The sequence below is a fragment of the Heterocephalus glaber genome, unplaced genomic scaffold (genome assembly GCF_053883595.1).
Source record: "Heterocephalus glaber isolate CG9 unplaced genomic scaffold, H.glaber_assembly_v1.0 deba00000331, whole genome shotgun sequence".
NCBI classification, from domain to species: Eukaryota; Metazoa; Chordata; class Mammalia; order Rodentia; family Bathyergidae; genus Heterocephalus; species Heterocephalus glaber.
Window position 1 is genome coordinate 65,077,297 of NW_028258142.1, and position 20,771 is coordinate 65,098,067.

At 50.2% G+C, this 20,771-nt stretch overlaps 1 long non-coding RNA gene across 1 annotated transcript; it reads right to left on the minus strand.

Annotated features, from left to right (window-relative positions):
• Positions 1–3,828: 3,828 nt before the first annotated feature.
• LOC110350857 (uncharacterized) lies at positions 3,829–20,643 on the minus strand. Its single transcript, XR_002397775.2, has 2 exons — positions 20,268–20,643; positions 3,829–5,220 (listed from the first exon to the last, which is right to left on the minus strand). It is a non-coding gene; the product is annotated as an uncharacterized LOC110350857 (long non-coding RNA).
• Between the last annotated feature and the right edge of the window lie 128 nt (positions 20,644–20,771).

A 20,771-nucleotide genomic window follows, 5' to 3' on the forward strand; every position in this document is an offset into this window, starting at 1 on the left:
TCCCAGAGAGCTCTGCTGGGCAGTGGTAAGTGGCAGGAAGTCTCTCCTAGACGCGGGCAGCCAGGGCAGAGGGCTGCCCATGGGGAGAGGCAGATGTGCATCGCACAGACAAGTCGGATCTCCTCCCACATACCTGTTTCTTATCAAGGGACAGAAGGAATAACTTTAGAGAGGAGAAGCCGGCAGACACCACTCCATCAGGTAGTAGCAGAAAATAGCATCAGGAGCAAGACTCCCTGGAAAGTGCCCCGAGGGAGGAGCAAGAAGAATCTAACTGAGTCCCTCTGGGACCCTCCCGCAAAGGGCGTCTGAGGTTAACCAGGAGGGAGCTGCAGAGCAACCCAAACAGGACACTGCTGTACTAATGGACCGCCTGTGACCTCCAAATCCGAGGCATGGAAGCCAAGGGAAGACTGAGGAGCTATCCAGGACAGAAGCAGGAGACGTGAGAGGTGCTCAGCTGACTGCAGGGCAGGCACGGGTTAATTTTTCTTTTTATGAATGCCTGCAGTGCACAGTGAGTCCATCTGTCCTGGGGTGTTAGTTAGCCGAGTACATGACACACCTTGATTCCTTTTATGTCCCCTTGCCCTCCGCTCCCTCTGTCCCTTGGTTCCCTTCCAACCGGCAAAAGGCAAAGGGGGTTCGAGGATTAGGTAATGGGGCATTATATGGGCGAATCCTTTTCCAGTGGCCTGGGAAAAACCAGTTGTGTCCTGAACTTACAACTTCCTTCTAAATTTGAAATAAAGAGTTTCACAATTTTTAACCAGAATTTTAAAAATGCATTAGGAAATAGCAATAGGAAGATGAGACACTTCAAACAATTGGATAAACCAGGAGGTCAAAGCTATCCAGATGCTGAAAAGGTGCCATGTCCCATGTGTGCGCTGATGTGGTCGGAAGCGCCTGTCCTTTGGGGGAACAGGGTTGTGGCAGCCAACTTTGTACAGAATTTTCGGTGGGGAATGATAGTGGTAAGGTTGTTGGTATTTTTCCTATGATGCAGAATAACACAAGGAGGACCTGATGTGATCACATGAAAGAGGCAAACCAAGGTGAACAGACCCAAGAAAAGGAATCACCGGCCTGTCGGGGCGGGGCGGGGGGGAGCCAGGTCCCGAGCAGGTGGCACAGACGGGTCCATATGAAGTGCTGCCAGTGGGGTCCCCGGGATGAGGGCTCCAGGTCAGAGGGCCCCTCAGGTTCCCTCAGGAGAGGCTGGAAGGTCAGCCAGGGCAGGGGCGCAAGCCTGGCAGCACAGTGGTGCCCTGCACGCCTGTGACCCCGCCCGTGGGCTAAGCCAAGAGCAGATGCAGCTGACCCGTGACCTGATCAAAGGCTGAGGCACAGTCGGTCTGAGACCTGGCCCCGAGCAGGACCTGTCATCACGTGAGGACCAGAAAGGGACTCAAACAGTCATTACGGCAGGGGCCTCGGCCTGGACTGCGGGAGCTTCCAGCCCCTCGGGGTAGCGAAGAGAAGACCAGGCTCCAGGGAGCCTGGGCCCTGCTGGTGGCTCCCTGCAGACCCTGAGCCTCGGGCGGCCAACATCCCCACCTGCTCCATCCCTGCCCTCCCACCACAAGGAAAGCCCCTGGGCCCCGGTGCAGGTGTCCTGCGGACCCCGGCCATGCCGAGGACTGTGACCTTACCTTCTCAGGCCCTCCTCGCCTCCAAGTCCCAGGCAGGCCCACCCTGTCCACCATCTCGAGCCTCTCGCTGGACACCACAGAAGTCCCTGTTCTCCAAGGGATTCCAGTCACAGAGGAGGTAATGCCGGCTTCCTAAGCATCGAAGCTGTCAGCCCTACATTAGAACACTGCTTACAGCTCATTTGCGGCGTGGCAGGAGGGCCCGGAGCAAAGCAATTTCCTAAGCCATCACTGAGCCTCTGCTAAGAAATCCTGAGTGCTGGGAGGAACAGGACTTCACCTTATTCGGGGGCCACATTTTAACCCTAAGCAGAATGAAAACACCCACAAAGTCCTCTGGAATGTTCCTCTGCGCCTCTCTCTGTCAATATTTTCCATTTGAAATATCCAAAGCCGACGACGCTCGAGTTTGCGTAACCGGCGGGGGCAGATTCAAAGCACCCTGGCCCTGGCCAGCTGCTTTCTGTACCTACTCCTTGCTGGCATGTGATGGTGAGGACTCCCTGCAGCTCCGGGTTCCGGGTTTGTTTGATGCAGACAGCATCCACGCACAGCCTCTCAACAGATGAGGAGAAAGGAGTCTGCACAGCATTTTAAAAGCTCCATTTTATTACACACATGCACACATATGCACGCGCGCACACACGTTAGAACACACCCCTTCAGCAAAGTTGCAGGGTACAAAATCAGCTTGCAAACGTCAGTTGTGCAGTAGCAATGAGAACCGCCTCTGTGAAGAAACAATCCTGTTTATGGAGTGCAAAGAAAAATAAAATACTTAGTGATAAATGTTACCAAGGAGATGAAAAACTGATACACCAAAAACTATGAAGTGTAGACTGAAATTAAAGAAGAATGCCCGTAAGTACAAAGACACCCTACGTGCATGGCCTGGAAGACTTAGTTTCTTTAAGATGTCAGCATGATCCAAAGTAGCCTGCTGTTGCACTGCCATCTCTACCAAAATCCCAGTGACTTCTCTTCTTTTGCAAAAGCAGAAAAATCCATCCTAAAATTCAGATAGAATTTCAAGGAACCCTGAATTGCCAACACCATCTTGAAAAAGATGCACAAGTTGGAGGTCTCACACTTCCTGATTTCAAAACTCCCTAAGTCACAGGAACCAAAACAGTATAGCGACTGAGGCGCAGAGACTGACAGGACAAATGGAGCAGCCTGAAATAGTCACACCATGGAGCCCACAATTTTCTACAAGGGAGCCATGTGTCTGTGGGGGAAAGGACTGTCTTTTCAACAAATGGGCTGGGAAAACTGAACATCTGCATGCAAAGGGACCCTTGCCTTATAGCTCGGAAGGTAACTCAGAACCAGTCAGAGACCTGAGCCTGAAGACCCTGGATTTTACCATTTGCCTCACAGCACTGTTGAACACTTTGACAACTGATTTTTGGACATGACACTAAAACCACAGGCCACACACACACAGAAAGAAAATGGATACATTTGATTACATCAGAGGTCAGAACCAGCAGAGTGAAAAGGCCACCCAAGGAATGATAGAAAACATTTGTAAATTGGGTATATAGGGGATTGCTATCTGGAATATGTAAAGAACCCTACAACTCAACAGCAGAAACTAACTCCACTAAGCACAGACAAAGGGCTCCTTACTAGGTATTTCTCCAAATAAGATAAGCATATGAGAAGACACCCAGCATCATCATTCAGAAAATGCAAACCAAAGCCACAATGAGACCCCGCCTCGCACCCTAAGGGCGCAGACAGCAATCAACAACACAAAACCCAACTGGAAACACCAGGCATTGGTGGCCTCCTGGAGAAACCCGAACTCTTGTAAGACGCTGCAGCCCCTGTGGAAGACGGTGTGGCGGCTCCTCAAACAATTAAAAATGTGACTATCGTAGGATCTGGCAATCCCACGCCTGAGTGAGCATGCCAAAGAATGGAAAGCAAGGTCTCAGAGAGATGCATGAGGAGTTCACCATAGCCACGGTGTGGAAGCAGCCGGAGCCCTTCACTGGTGAGAAAGACAGACAGACGGCAGACACAGCCTGGGGCGTGATCCAGCCCAGACAGGAAGGCAGTTGACACCTGCTGGCCCACGGAGGGGCCGGGAGTCTGTTATGACTGAGGGCTTGGTGGAAGACGCAGGTTCCGCTGAACAAGGTCCCTGGAATAGTCCAGTCACACAGGGAGGGCAGCGGTGGCTTCCAGAAGCCAGAGGAAGGGAGAGCAACTGTTGAGTTGTGGCTGTGTTTTTTTGTGGGAGGGGGGTTTGTTTTTGTTTGTTTCTTTCGATGGTGAGATGGCGCCAGCGCCTTCACACTGAGCCTCAGCCCCAGCTGGAGTCCCTTGAGTGGGTGCAGAGCCCGCGTTTGGGATGATGGAAAGCGGTGGAGACGAGCGGAGGCGATGGTCGCACACCGCAGTGGAAGGGACCTGACGCCGCCGAACTGTGTTTCAGCACCTTCACCTTCCAACCCAAACAGGAGTTGCATTCCTTCTGCGGCACACCAGCAAACAGTAAGGCTGCCCTGACCCTCGGAGGGAGGAGACCACGACAGAACTACTTCTTTCTTTCCCTTGGCTTTCTCTTTCTTCCTTCCTTTTCTTCTCAGTAGTGGAGATTGAACCCAGGGCCTTTGCACTAAGCCCTACCCCCAGCCCTTTTTGGTTTTTAGGGTCTCACGAAGTCACTAAGTTGCCCGGGCTTGGCTTGAACTTACAATCCTCCTACCTCAGCCTCCCAGAGTCCTGTGTACCACTACTCATATTTCCGCACATTTGAAGCTACCAAGAAGCGTATTTTGATTCGATGGAGTCATTAATACACTAAAAGCAAGGTCTGAATCAAACAGTCCTGGTTTAACAGAACAAAGGATAGGACGTGTTGCTACGGTTTAGATGTGAAATGTCCCCCAAAACTCATTTCGAAAGGCCTGGTTCCCAGCCAAGGGGCTTTTGGGGAAGCGATGGACCGTCGGGGCCCTCATTCATCCACGCAGTGATCCGCTGATGACACGTGATGTGACGGCGCTGTCGGGAGCCATGGGAACGGGGCGGGGCTGGTGCAAGGGGGCGGTCCCGGGCCTGACCCCTTCCGGACCCCTTCCTCTCGGTCCTTCCCCGCCCTCCCTCTGTTTCCGGCCACCACGAGGGACCAGCTCTCCTCCGCAGTTCCCGCCCGCCGTCGTGTTCCCGCCTCACTCATCTGCGGATGTGGCCGCAAACCCAGAGGCGGTGACCCAGCGCCCTTAGGCTGCGCCCCCAGCTCAGAGTGGGGTCCCTGTCACCACGGCAGGGCATGCACGTGGGCTTACCTTAGCTTTGCCGTACATTGTACCAAAACATCCGCTGAAGTTCTTTAATTTGCACCATTCCTTCAGATAAAGAAATTTGGTACCCCCTCCAAAACCAGATTGAAGTCTAGATAGATGCAGTGATCGATTCCTGGGGAGGCTGAGGCAGACGGATTGCAAGTTCAAGGCCAGACTGGATACAGAGAGGGGCGGGGGGAGGCAGGAAAAGACTGAATGTCTTGTTCAAAGAGAATCTTCATATGCTATTTCACGCTGTTCTTCCACTGTAAGGGAAAAAATAAAAGATTTACGGCTGGATGGATTTTAAAAACTCACCCAAGTCCTGTAACCATGTGTGAAGAAACCTTCCTCAGAGAGCAGCTCTGGAGCAGATTTAAACCAAGTATGAGGGGTGCAGAGGTCTCAGGACAGACCGCAGAAAGGTGAGGACCATGACAGGCAGAGATACCAAACCCAGAAGGGTAATTTCAGCAAGGTGGATTAGCATTAAGCTAATCAAAGAGGAGGGGGAGGAGGAGGAGGAGGAAGGAAGGAAGAAGGAAGAAAAAGAAGAAGGGGAAGACAGACGAGGGTGTCAGGGCACGAGACTGAGACTCCTCTGTGCCGGAGCTGATAGGCGAGGACCCAGGTCACAGGCCAAGCCCACCCTCCCATCCACGCATCTCCACTCCCGACCCTGGAGTCTCTCTCCCCTTCCAGCCTACACTTCTTCCCTTCCTGCATCTTTCCTGCTCCCGCCCCCTCCTCCCTCCCTCTCTCTTTGAGTGTTGTCTCTTTAGGTATTTGTTGCATTAATTGCAACTATAAAAAGCCTGTTTTGTGAGTTGAAATGCTGAGCACTTGTTGCAGGGCCCTCCCTCAGGGTGATGTCCATTCTTCCTTAGTCGGGCCATGCACCTGCACTGCAAGCGTCCTTGGTGCTAGCAGTTCAGGCCGCTGAGGACAGAGTCCAGGACTCACACCAGCAGGGCAAGTTCCCCACCACGCGCCTGTGGCACCGAGGAGGACCCTGGGTTTATTAAACCAGAGTCACCCTGTTTGTTCAGCATCAGTTCTGGTAATAGAAGGGACTTGGTTCATTTATCCTGGCCAGTAAAAAAGTGGAAAAAAATAATACCTTGAGGTCACCCTGGAGAACCTGGCAGAATCTTCCCTGGTGCTGGGCTTGACAGGGAAGCTGGGCTGAGCGGGGTTCGTGCCTGAACCGTGGCTGGTGGAGGCACTGCTGCCTCAGAATCAGAAGTCTCTGCTTTCATTGCTTCTGGGCTTGCAGCTTATGGCCCTCTGCCAATGACCATGGCCTCTCGGGGCTTTTGATGTCAGCTTTCATTTCTGTGGCAGCCGCTGTTCCACAGCACAGCACACATAATACTAGGTTTTGTGTTTCAGAATTAACACATGCATTGCCAGAAGTCTCCATCATATTTCCAAACTCTGCTTTGGACTGTCCACACCACCTTCATACCAGGCGTGACAGCTGCACACCTGTGAGCTCAGTGATCCAGAGCCTGAGGCAGGAGGATCACCATGAGCTTGAGGCCAACCTGAGCTACAAAGTAAGTTCAAGGCCAGCCTGAACTACACAGCAAGACACTGTCTCAAAATACACAACACACTCACATACACTACCCTCACAACATAAATTGCTGGTATTGAGGGACTTTTGTTTACAGTTTATAAGATGAAAAAAAATACAGCTGTCCCTGGATGTCCACAGGGGACTTGTTCCAGGATCCCTGAGGATTCCAAAGCCCACCAGTGCTCACGTTGTGAAAAGGAGGGCATCCTACTTGTCCATGACCTGGGCACATCCCCCAGCATCCCTCCAGTTGCCTCAGTTCTTAGTGCTGACCAGTAATAATGTGCCAGTAACTGAAATAATGAATTTCACACAAGAGGAAGAGTTCATTCACAAGGTGCTGAGTGCGAAGAGAGCAGATCCCAGTCTCAAATCTGCCTCCCAGAGAAAAGGGTTGGGAGTGTGTGTGTGTGTGTGTGTGTGTGCACACGCGCGCGCGCACATGTGTATGCGGGTGTGTGTCTGTGATGTTAGGAATTGAACCCAGGGCCTTTGCACTGAGCTACATCCCTAGCCCTTTTTATTTTTTATTTTGAGACAGGGCCTCACTAAATCACTAAGTTGCCCAGGCTGGGCTCAAACTTGGGATCCTCCTGCCCCAGCCTCCTAGAGTGCTGGGATGACAGACCTGTACCACCGCACCTGATTTTCTTTCTAATTTTCTTCAGATGTCCAGCAGGAATGTGAAGAAGACACCAAGCTTGCCTTCTCCCCTGACTGTCTGCCACATTCAGTACCTATGGACAAGCCTGGACACTCAGAGCGCTAATATCATTTCCAACCTAGAATGATCACCAAGACTGGAAGCATCATGTGATACAGAGTCATGACCTCCGGAAAGGTCCACACCCCAATCCTGGAACCACACAGGGACCCTGTGACCATACTCAGCAGAGGTACTGGGGCCCTGGCAGAGGTTTTCCCAAGCTGACCTGGAAGGGCCTGAGATCTCCCCAGGAACCACTGCCCAGGAGGCGGAAATGTGAGCGCTGAAGGGAGGAGATAGAAGAACTGAGAGGAAGGTGGGACTCGCACTGCACCAGGGAGATGGAGGCGTGGCCACAGCCAAGGAATGAGGGGAATCTGGATACTGGGCTCTAAGGAAGGGCTCTCCCCAGGACCTCAGGAAGGAGCACAGTCCTCCGGACTTCTTGATTTCAGCCCTGTAAGAACCATTTTGGAATTCGGATGTTCAGAACATTAGATAATCAATGAAATCATGCGGATTTTTGTTTAAGACAGTGTCCTGGTAAGTAGTCCAGGACAGCATTGCACCTGCTAAGTAGCCCAAATTGGCCTTGAATTTGCAGTCCTCCTGCCTCAGCCTCCCAGAGTGCTGGGATTACAGGTGTGCACTGCAACACCCAGCATTAAATTTTTTTTTATGAGTCACTAAGTTCATAGTAACTTGTAGGCAGGAATAGGAAATTCAAACAATTGCTGGATACATAATGCATGATTTATTATTATCTATGCTGTATGATAAAATAGGATTGATGTTTCCAGACCTGTTGGCTGACCTGTGGTTTACAAGTTCCCATGGCTTTCTTGTGAGGAAATCAGAGTAGCAGTGGGGTCGTCAGCTGTTACTATAATGAAACACCTGAGATGACAACTTAAAAAGAAGAGTGGGTTATTGGCTCACAGATTGGGAGGTCTCCGATCGTGGTCAGTCACCCCTTGATTCTGGGCTGTGGGAAGCAGTGCATCCTGGCAGGAGCACATGGCAAAATAGGTCGCTCACCCCATGGAGACCAGAAACTAAGGCAGAGAGACAGGAAGAGGAGGGGTCAGAGTCTAACTTCCGTTCTGTGGCCACACCCCCTGTGATCTCACTTCCTCCCACCAGCCTCCCCTGTTAAAGGTTCCTCCACCTCCTAACAGCACCCCGGGATGAGGTCAAGCCTTGGCACGTGGGTCTTGGGGGTGCCGTAGATCCAGGTGTGAAAACTCTTTCCAAGCTTTTGATGATTTAAGTGCAAAGTGCAGTGACTTGATCCCACACTAGGGTCGAGGCTATCTGCTGGCTCTGTCCCAAGTCACCCAAAGCTGGTGGCCTCCTCCCAAGCACCAGCTTTGCACCACTGCTGTCCCTAAGCTGGAGGAGGGGACACATGCACTGTGAAATGCAGAGCTGCTCCTGGGGTCCTGTCCACGGAACAGCAGTGAGAGAGGCAGGGAGGGAGGTGCAGGGATGGGAGACCCCTGGGCTCACAGAGAAGGGGAAAGGAGAGGGAGGCAGGTATTGGGCCCCTTGTGCTACTTCCTCACCTTCTCCTCTTTGGACAAGGTCTTGAAGGGGGTGGTTTAAAATATGCAAGTAAATGGGGCATAGTGGTGCATGTCTATAATCTCAGTGCTGAAGAGCCTGAGGCAGGAGGGTCACCAGGAGTTACAGGCCAGCCTGGGCCACATAGTGAGACCCTATATCAATATTACTAACAATACTAATAATAAGGCACAAGTAATCTATAGTGTGGCCCGAGGATAGAAGGATCTCTACCCACTTCCTATCTTTAAATCTGCGGTCTGCTCCCACACCATCCCCCCTGTGGTTATTAGGCAAAGGGAAACCCAAGGACCTCCCCAGAGTCTCCCTTATGACGAGGAAACTCTCCAGAGAAACCCTCAGGACCGGGCGCAGAAAACAACTAAGCAGAGTGTACAGCTGCCCAGGTCGTGCACTGCACAAGGACACCACAAGAGCGGCATCTGTATTGTCACAGACTTTGTGTGGCTTCGGCCACTTGGAAGAGGCAGTTTGTAATCATAATGCCGTTTTCCAGGAGGTGGCAGCGATGTGTCTTAACAAAAGCAGTGTGCACTGGTGATTTCAGACAGAAAAAAGTGACTTTTTCCAACACTGCAAAATACAAGGCGTCTTTGTTACTTTATGGAAAGGGGCCCATCAGTAATCGAAAGCCCTCTCCGAGCCCATCTCGACAAATCTGAGCTTCTAAACAAGGAGCTGTTTTTCAGTCATGGACCAGTCAGGGAGCAGCTTTAAAAACGTTAGCCCCCTGCCACTGATGCACCGACTGACACAAAGTGTCCACTTCATAGTGCATGCCACGTCAGCCACCAGCATTCTACTGTGTCTGAGTGATAAAAAGTGAGCTTCCAATTTCCATCCGCTTCTATTAGGATACAAGCCAAATTTCTAAGACAAAGCCTTTGATCCGCCATTAATAATCCACACATAATGCTTTATGGCCCTCCAATTGTGCAGATAATTATTGTGCTAATGAAGAATTTTTACAGTGAAAAGGTGTTTTTTTGTTGTTGTTGTTTTGGTACCGAGGATCGAACTCGGGTCCTTGAGCTTGCGCAGCAGGCGGCGAAACCACTGAGCTAAATAAATCCCCGGCCCGAAAAGGTGTTGTTAAAATGGAGAAGTTTGCTAAAGACTTTTTTAAAGTTAAAACTCTAAAATAGAATATTGAACCACTGCTGATAAGCCTTGTTTTATTGTGGAGCGACATCCCGATAAACACTTTGTAAATTGAAAGTATCTGAAATTGAAAATGCCGTGACGCGCTGCCTGCCGCCCACCCTGCAGACCCCGGATGCTCCCTAAAGAGGGCCACTGGGCCCTGTGGAGGCTGCTGCTGCCCCGGCACGGAGGCAGGACGGGACCGCGGGTCACTGCTCAGGAGAAGATTCAAACTCGAAATTCGCAGAAAGGCTTCTGCGATGCACGTCACTTTGGTAAAGTCAAAATGCGAAGTCAACCACGCTGAGTCAGGGATCTTAAGGGCCTTTCTCCTCGGAGGGCGGGGAAAAAATGGAAGCGTCAGAATCAGAAATCAGAAAGGACAAGTGCTTCAGGTTATTGCGATCATTTTGTAAGTCCTTAAAGGGGATAAGTAAGAGGTGGGAATAAAATGAAGCCACTCGGAGAAGGGGCAGCGGCGCCCCTGGGCAGTGCCCAAGTCCAGAGGCTGTGACTCTGCGTCCCCGTAACTGATGACGTTCCGGAAACACTGGAAGACAGATGTTAAAAATGATGCCCGAAACCAAATCCAGAACCAGGGACGGAGGAGAGGAGCGGAGAGCGAGGGGAGTGAAAGGATTAGATGCCATATTCTAGGGACCAGCTCCTGGGGAGGGTGCATTCACTACGTATCCAAAGCGCGCTCATTACATGTTTGTAAAGTAAATAAGCCAAATACTGTTTCCGCCCAGCCAAGTGCTGGCCGGATGATTTGAACCTGCAAAACTGGACTCTTGTGGAAAAGTCTTGGTGGGAACATTCTCAAAGTCATCTGGCTAGAAGGACTTAGAAACAGGACACAAATTCTACTCAGCTGGAGGGAAAAATATCAACAGAGCCTCTAGAGATAAAAATAAATCCACCACAAAGTGAGGATGAGCAAGACTGTCAGCAGTCATCACACGGGCTTCGTAAACGTGAAATACGAGAAATGTGCATTTTCAGCAATATGAAGTATTTCAGAGTAAAGATACAAAAAGAATGTCACCATCCCACCAATTAGACAGATACTACATGAAAGAGAAGGCAGGACTGGCACACTGAGTCTATTTTATACCTGAAACAGGTTTTTCCCTCTGGGCAATGCCTGGAATTCGGAGGAAGGTCTAAGAGCTTTTATGAATGAGGGAGCGAGAAGTTTCTCCATTTGGCAGCAACAACAGTACACTGTAACAGCGTCATAATGGAGCATTAACACAGAGGATCGATGCAAAGTACAACACATTACTTAGACAATGACACACAAAGCCACACAGAAGTGTAATAAAAACTGAGTGAGATAAATGACTAAAGTAAGAAATGCAGAATACTGCACATTTGTTTTAAAGAAAAGCCCAGATATGCCTGCCACAAGGACTATGCCCCAAGGCCGGCCTGAGCAATTTACTAGGACTCTACTTTTAAAAAGGGGGCTGGGGATGTAGCTCAGCAGTCCAGTGAGAGGCCCTGGATTTGATCCCAGTAGTTAAAAGAATCCCAGGTGGTGCCACATAATATAGCAGATCTTACTGTTTGATTTCTGGATTTCCGAGGGCCCCATGCAGCCTGTGTGAGCACTGTCAGGATTTTTCTCAGAACAGAACAGGACTAATGAGGATTTGTGTACATGTTTAAAGACTGATACCAAGATGGGAGTTAGACAGAAATCCTTGGCAGCCCACGCGTATGCCTAGAAGATAGAATCAACTGCAACAGGAGCGCTCACTGGTGCCCTGCTCCTGCCTTTGTGCATCTTCAAACATGTCAGAACAGCAGCGCAAACTCCCAGGGACACTGGACCTTCCGCTGATGTTTAAGAACTCTACAACCACTTTAGGCTGGGTGGTGACGCCTGCATGTTACCCCAGCACTCAGGAGGCTGAGGCAGGAAGATGGACTCGAGTTCGAGGCCAGCCTGGGCTACACAGTGAGTTCAAGGGCAGCCTGAACTGCATGCGTGTCTCAAAAAGCTAGCAAAATACAACCACTCTCCTGCTTCAGTTACTATGAGCATGAGTCAGGAACACCTTTGCCACTGATAAATCCCAAGCTCCGCCTGGATCTCAGAAAGGCAGTGTTGGTACCGAAGACCCTGGATTACACATTTGGAAATCTCTGAAACCATAAATTAAGGTTCATGTCTTAGATTGCCAGCCAAAAGGATCACTTCTTAAACTGCTTACTTTCAAATGTATTTGCTCGGCACCAACTTGGAATCATAGTTTAAATAAAATTAATGCTATAAGAAAAATGATGTACTAACAAAAATGAAATGTACGAATGCACACAGAAACATCAAAAGATGGAGAGATTCCTTGAAGAAAAACAAAGTGACATTTATTTTTTTAATGTTATTAAAGTGAAACAAATTGCAGTTTTCTTTTGGGGGAAGGGTTAGTGTTCTGAGACAGGATCTCACTATGGACTCCAGGCTAGCCTCGAACTCACTATGTGGCCCTCCTGGCTCAGCCTACCAAGTCCTGGGATTACAGTGTGCCAAGATTTCCTGTTTAAGGTTGAGTCATATTCCTCTGTGTGTACATAGCACAGTCTTCTTATTTGCTCATCAAGTGAACACGCAGATCGAGTTCACATCTTATCTGTTTGAATAACACTACGATAAAGGCAGCTCCTCAAGACCCCAAGTTCGCTTCCTTCAGGTACACTTTCGGGGGGGAGGTCCAATCAACTGGCAGTACTGCTGGTAAGTTTTTGAGGACCCTGCAGACTGTTTTCCATAACAACCACACTATTTGTCCAACTCATCCAGAACAAGCCAGTCCCAGCGTAGCAGAACCTGCCCCTGTGGTGTCTGGTGGGAGCTGTGGGGGACAAGGGTTGCCCAAAATGACCTCCACCTCTCTCTGGGTCCTTGCCCTCACTCTGGTGAAGAATGAAGAAGTGGGACTCTTAGCAGAACATGGGGCCGTCAAGACTGATACGGAGCGAAGTGGAAGTTTATTTAAGGTGTGGCAAATGCCGAGGAAGTGGAAGAAGAGCTCTCTTAACAGCAGAGCGAGCTGCAAGATTGGGAGCATCTCACTCCAGACGCCCAGTGAGTTTGAGGTGCACAGGGGTGAGCAGACTTCTAAAAATAACTGTGTCACGGATTGGTGCGGTCTAGGCCAGTCGGGGTCTTAGCCTTTGTTTCTGAGCAGGGGACAAGGTCAGGTGGGGATTTCTTAAAATGTGAGTAACATTTTCCCAAGGAGTCCACGCACACAGAGGGTACATTCTTAAGCACATGGTACACGACAAGCACACGATGATTTTACAGTCATCAGCCACAGGGAGCACGCGGTGATTTTGCAGTGTCAGCCATCTAAGTCTTGCCCTGGGCTTTTCTGTCTATGCCCCTGCTCCCAAAGTGCTGTGGAGTCCAGGAGATAGAAGGGAGATAGGCCACAAGGGCAAGAGCCTGAGCAAACCGAATAAATCAAGTAACGGAAGGTCAGGACCTGAAAGAGCTAAAGATAAGCCTTGGAAAATTAGAATGCAAAGGGAAAACAACAGGTCTCTATATGAACTGGGACAGGGATGGCAAAGCTTCTAGAGACCGGGTGCCCAAATTGCAACCCCAAACCCACTTGTTTATGGCAGAGTGCCAGCACTGCAATTAACCTGAGTACTGCGGTTTCAGTTACTGAGCAATACCCGCCCCAGACCACAGTGGGGTTAAACTAGAAATCAGTATCAGATAACTGGAAAATCCCCAAATATTTGCCAATTAAACAACATACTTCTAGGGATGTAGGCCAGGGATGTAGCTCAGTGACACCGCGCCTGCCTTGCAAGTTCAAAGTCCTGAGTTCGATCCCTGGTACCAAAAAAAAAAATCATACTTCTAAACAGCAGATGAATCAAAGAGGAAATTTCAAGAGAAATTTAAAAGTATTCTCAGCTGGGCCGGGGATTTAGCTCAGTGGTTCTGCCGCCTGCCTCAAAAACACAAGGTCCTGAGTTTGAACCCTGGTACCAAAAAAAAAAAAAAGTATTCTCAGCTAAATGAAGACAATGAAAGCAGATTTATCAAAATGTGTATGATGCAGGAACTCTAAAAGGCAGGAAAAAATAAATGACAAAAATTAGAGCAGAAATCAATAAAGCTGAAGAAAGGAGTCCAGGGAGAAAGTCGATGAAATCGAAAGCTGGTTCTTTGAAAATTTCAATAAAATTGATAAACAGGCTAAGTAAAAAAGAGGGATACATGTCACTACTATCAGAAATGCAAGGGGGCTCACCATGGATCCCATAGACAACGGTGTAATCAAAGCTGGGTATGGTGACCTGTGCATGACAATCACAGCATCTGGGAGGCTGAGGCAGGAGGAGTGCTTGAATTCAGGAGTTTAAGACCAGCCTGGTTAAGAGCCCAAAACCCTGCCTAAAACAGAAACAATAAGAACAAGGGGAAACAAAACTACTCAACTCAAAAAAGAAGGATAATCGAGAAGTACTATGGGTAACTGTGCCCACAAATTTGATGGCCTGGATGATATGGACCAATTCCCTGACAGACATAACGTGCCCAAACTCACACAAGAAGCAAGCACTCCGAATAGGTATATGAGAATTAAAGAAGTTGAATCAATAATTAATCACCTCCCCGAACAGAAGGCACAGGACCAGATGCACTGACAGGTGGATTCTACCAAACACTGACGAAAGAAATCGCACCAGCTCTTCACAGCTGCTTTCAGAAGGCACAAGCAGAGCCTGTTCTGTACCTCAGTCTGTAAGGCCAGTGTCACAGGAATGCTAAACCAGACAAAGCCACAACCAACCAACCAACCAACCAACCACAAGCCAACATCTCTCATGAACACAGATGCCAACATTCTCAACAAAATGTTAGCAAACCAAATCTACCAATGGCAGAAAGGAATTATATACCACAGCCAAGCAGAATTTATCCCAGGTATGCATGGCTATTTTCACCTTCAAAAATCACCGGGTGTGGTGGCACACGCCTACGTCCCAGCACTCGGGAGGCTGAGGCAGGAGTTTAAGGCCAGCCTCCACTACCTAGCAAGACCTTGTCTCCATCACATTGAAAGCTAAAGAAGAAAAATCCCAGGGTAATATCAAGAGATACAGTAAAGCATTTGATGAAATCCTACAGCCACTCATGATAAAAACTCCGTACACTAGATACAACATGGTGATTATAGTTAATAACTATATTATGTTCTTGAAAATTGCTAAACAAGTAGATTTTAAGTGTTCTCACCACAGAAAATACGCGTATGAAGTACAGTGGTGCCTCGGTTCACAAACTTGATTCTTTCCACAGTTCTGGTTGAAAACCGAATCAGATGAGAACTGAATCTAATTCAGTGGTTAGGTACAATGTTGCTCTTACGGGAAAATTCGCATCATTGCACCCTACCAGTCCCCTAAATGGAAACCTAGGGGTGAATCTAACAAAATAGGAACGAGATCTATGTGAGCAAAACTACAAAGCAGGAGAAAGAAATCAAAGAAAATCAGGGGCGGGGGTCAACCCTGCAACCCCCCTGGACCAGGCGGGTGGTCGGCCCAGGGCAATGGAGGGGACCCAGGTGGAGGGAAGAAGGGAAAGAAGGCGGGGAGGGGGGAAGGGAGAAGAAAGGAAGGAAGAAGAGGCTGCAAGGGGCATCGATGGACACAGAGCGAGCTCCTGTCCACAGGAGGAAGTGTGTGGTTGGCGAGTGCTATCCCTGGGCCCTTGTGGAGCGAGGATCCCCATCCCCGTGGAGGCATGGGCTGCATCGGTGATCTCTGTAATGAAGATGACGTTACAGCATCATTGTCATGTCATCAGACGGAAGTGTCCGATCGATGTAACAAGAAGTTATAGAAATAATCCAGGCAATTAATTACTGGTTTTTTAAAACGCCATGTTTAAGAGCAAGGTTACAGGGAGTGTTAGCTATTTGAAATTTGTGAATTGTTACTTATCATTTGACTAAACCTTCGTGCTGAATTCTCGCCAGCAGGCAGCTCTCGGGACATAGCTCCAGGCCAGCTTCTGGGACACATGCGGCCAGCTCCGGAGGATGGGATGTGTCACTGGCCAGGTGGAAGAAGGGGCTCTGGACACGGCGGGGCCAGGGGGCTTGCAGGTCGGGGGTCCCCAGCTGCCCCGGCCAGTGTCCACCCAGTCCTGCGCCGCCCGGCACCCGAGGGCGAAGAAGACTCAGGCTGACCAAGCCCGAGTTGCTTCCTGTGCTGGCAGGAACCGACCGAGACCTCTGGTTCCTCTTCTTGTGTTGCTGACGGACCCAGGAGGCCATGACATTAGCAGGAAGAGGGCACAGCTCGGTTATTTCACAGTGCTGGACAGTTCTGCACGGTATTTTGACATTTCTTTTTAAGACTGTGACCTCATTTATAGGAAATGTCTACAACAGACAAATCTAAAGACAGAAAATGGATTCGGAGCTGCCTGAGCCTGGGAGAGGTGCAGGCTGATGCTACCAGACACGGTTTTCTGTGGGAGATGAAAATGTTCTAAAACCGAGCGTGGTGGTGTTTAGAGCCCTGTGAATGTGCCAGACACCGCTCAGGCATACACTTCTAGAGGGTAGTTGTGTGTCATGTGGGTTATATTTCAATAACGTAATTTACTTTTTAAATTTTTAACATTTTTATCGGTACACGTTTGTGGTGCATAATGGTCATATTCATGGTGGGGAGTCAGTCCATGTACAGGGCACATCCTCATTCTTTATATGTTCCCTTCCCCTTCCTTTTATGAAATAAATCAGGCACACGAGCTTAAATATCCTGTGGTTCCTCTTAGATGAGAAACGCAAAGTATAGGTAAATGAAAGAGTAAAATAAAAGATAGATAATGGGAAACAAGAAGTAGATCTTTTGCAAACAGGAAGACCAAGACATTTCTTTTCTTAATGAGGAACCCCAAAATTGTAAGTTTCAATCCCCCACAAAACCTGGAACCACTCCCAGGTCACAGAGGATGCTTTTTATTCTGGTTGCCCACAGCCAGGAGCGCATGCTTTGATTTCCAAGTTGGAAAATCCATGGAGTCTGCATTCCTCTGAGGCTCTGCCTACCTGGCACTCTCCCTTCCCGGCGGGTACCTGAAGGTCCCAGCTGTAGGAGCAGAACACGGGTATCGTACAGCATACACCAAGGAGTTGTCACTGAGCATTCAAGTGAACAGTTTGTGAATTATACAGTGGCACCTCAGCTCACAAACTTGATTCCTTCCACGATTCTGGTCGCAAACCAAAGTGGACGAGAATTGAATCAAATCCAGTGATTAGGCTCAATGTTGACCTTGTGGGGAAATTAGATTCAGTTCTTGTCCAGTTTGGTTTGCAACCAGAATCGTGAAGAGAACAGAGGGCCAATGTTTTTGTTTTGTTTTGTTTTGGGGCTCCAGGGATTGAACTCAGGACCTTGTGCTTGCCAGGCACGTGCTGTGCCACTGAGCTCCATCCCCGGCCCTGTATTTTTTTTTTTTAATTAGGACTGACTCGAGTTTACCTCTCGTGTTATTTCGTCTGTAAGAAAGCCTTCCTACATTTGCTAATATTTATTTCAGCTCTAAATAATGAAAAAGCTGAGCTCCAAATGCTAAAGCAGGAAGGGACCTGGTTAGCTGCCAGGTAGGACGTCCCTGGGTGGGAAGTCTCCGTGGCTGGTTAATTTGGAGACTTCATGACATCCCACAATTCTCCCCTTCATCAACACATCGCGCACACTCTCAGTCGCAAGGGGGCGACAGCCACTGTGAGCATCGCACAGCGTCCACTGGCAGAAAGGGAACTGCCTCTTCTAAGGTCTTTTTTTAAAAAAATAGGCAACATTTTACCCAAACCCACCTCCTTCTAAAGATTCCCTGCATGTCTCATGGACCAGACTTTGGCAACGTGAATTCCCTAAGCCACTGACTGACAAGGAGAATAGAATCCAAGGACTGGCTCAGAAAATCAGCCTCCACCCCGGGTCCTGGGGCTTGAGCACAGCGGTTCACGGAGCAGCTGGGGCAGCTGAACAGAAGTCAGGGTGAGGAAAGAGAATACGGGGCGGGGACCATCATCTGACCCCTCGGGGAGACGGCACATGACCCTGGGCTGATGTGTCCCCATGGGACCTGATGCCTGGACGCTTCTGCCTTCACCCTGCGTGCGTTACTCAGCCCGCACAATCCGACGCTCTCCTCACCAGAGATCTGCACACCACAGCCCTGTCTTCGAGGCCCGTTTGGCCACACCTCTGCCACTGCCGATCTCATCACCACCAGTGCCCAGCTGTTCCGAGCCTGGGGCCACGTCCTGTCCACAGGAGCAGCTGCCCGCAGTGCCAGCCTCACGGCCTGCTCCAGGCCCAAGCTCTCCGGCGGCACGGCCTCGCTGCCGTGTCCCGGACAGTCTGTGCAGGTCAGGTGGCTAGGCACTGAGGCGTGGAGTTCTGGACAGGTGAGCTGCACTCGCCCCAGGGTGTCCGCCAGGCGCAGGTGGGGCTCCATGGGCAGCACAGGAGTGAGACGCTGGACCCAGAGGAGCAGCTGGGTGCTTCTTGCCCCCCACCAGGAGCTTGCAGGTGGGACCTTGCACCAGCACCCGCCCCAGAGAAAGGGGCACCCAGCTCCCATAGTACCTGACAAGAGCGTGACACCAGGAACGAGGTGTACAAACATTTCAGAAAGCTGGAGGAAGCTGGGTGTGTAATCCCAGCACTGGAGGCCAAGGCGGGAGGATCACAGAGTTGGAGGCCAGCCTGGGCTACACAGTGAGTTCAAGGCCAGCCTGGGCTACATAGCGAGACTCTGTCTCAAGAAACAAAAACCAAAAAGCTAGAGGAAAGGATTTTGAATGTTTTCACCCTAAAGAAATGATAAATATGAGGAAATATGTTTAACATGATTTAGTCATTTAGACATCACAGGTTCTGCATAACTATGTATAATTTGTATGTTTTTATGTATCAGTTTAAAGTAAATTTAATTTTAAAAAATTCATAGAAGGACACTCACTTCTTATCATAAGTTAAAGGACAAGAAGACAAGCATAATTCTAATTAATCTTGATATATATTTTCCCTGAAAACCCACCTAAGTCTCAATATTTCTGGTGTTTTAAATTTCAATAACTACATAAATACTAATTTTACTTTTTTCTGTCCCTTTATATCTTTATAACCGATAGTCAACATGTTTTCAGTGTTTTGTCAAACTTTGTTTTGTTTCGTTTTTTGAGACAGGGTCTCACAATGTAGTTCAGGGCTGGTCTTGAAGTCACTGTGTAGCCCAGCCTGGACTCCAACTCATGGCGATCCTCCTGCCTCAGCCTCCCAAGTGCTGGGCTTACAGGCGTGTGCCACCACGCCCGGCTCTGAGGCAAGCATTTTTCGAAGCCATGCAACAATCACAAGTGTGCCCATCAGTCACCAAGGTCACATGGCGCTGTTGGAGCCCGCACAATCTCGGCTGAGGTCCCCCTTCCACACAAAGGAGGGTCAGGGAACACTGCACCCTGGTGGTCACTCCCCGCTTTGTGACGCACAATTCCCCTGCTTGCCGGGACCCCCTGCCTCGGATCCCTAGCCGCCCCTGCCCAGGGCCCTTCCCTGAGTCCCTTCCTGTGCAAACTGGCCCCGCTGTTTCCTCGCCGGTGTCCTCCTCAGCCCTCTCTGGCTCTGGCCATTGTGTCCTGGGTGGCGGTGACAGCACTGAGGGTGGTAAAGAAAGGGGGCCTTGGCGGAAGGAGGGGCTGTTGTCAAAAGCAGGGTGCTGAGGTACCCCGTATTCACAGCCTGGACTAGGACCAGGCCCAGGGAGCCAGCCCACTTGAGCAGCGTGGGCAGCTATGAAAACGTCACACACCAAGGAAGGAAGCGGTACCAGGGTCGGTCTGGGTCCTGGGGCCACTGGGTCATAGGGTTTCAGCTGCGCCCTTCGAGCCATGATTTCAGGGGAGCAACTCTGGGGAAGATTCGGCATTTTGGACAAGAAGGTTTAAGAAGGTTTTCAGCCCCACAAGCTCCTCTGTCAGGGCAGGCCAAGCTGGAAGCCAGGCCGCTCCGAAGTAAATTCTTTAAAATTTCCTTGGAAAGCTGGGTGACCGGGCACAGGCCTGTCATTCAGCATCTCGGGAGGCTGAGGCAGGAGAGTCACAAGCACAGCCCAGCCTGGGCAACCCAGTGAGTTAGCAAGACCTGTCTTAGAATGAAAAATAAAGACGGGCTGGGGATGTAGCTCGGTGTAAAGGCCCTGGGCTCAATCCCCAGCGAGGGGAAAAAGAGATTACCTTTGCAGACCTGTCTTTCTATGGAAAACTGCAGTGCTCCTGAAAAGTCACGCGTGCGTCAGTCCGATACCTTCCATCCGTGCAGTGCAGCAGGGCGGTTTCCAGACACCGGAGGAGGTCAGGGTCTCTGTCCTCGTTCCTGCGCTGCACACGGGGCCCAGGTTGGCTCCACCGAGAGAGGAGGACACTTGGATAAAAAATAAAGCAAAACCCCACACTGGTTCCCTGTGGAAAGCGAGCACGTCGGAGAAACGTGAGCTTAGTCCCACTCACGCGGCGCGCCGCGGAGCTGGCTGTCTCCCGTCGGCGGCACTGGCGCTTCGAGGACTCAGTCGGCCCCGGGTCTTCCGCACCTAAGCCCGGCCCGGCTCGGCCTGAGCCGCTCGGTCCTCCGGCCGGCAGGGGGCGCCCGTCCGCGGCTCCGGCCCCGCCGCGCCGCTCCTGCGCAGGACCCGCTTCCCGGCCTCCTCTTGCGGCAGCGGCGCGGACCCGGACGGGACGGGA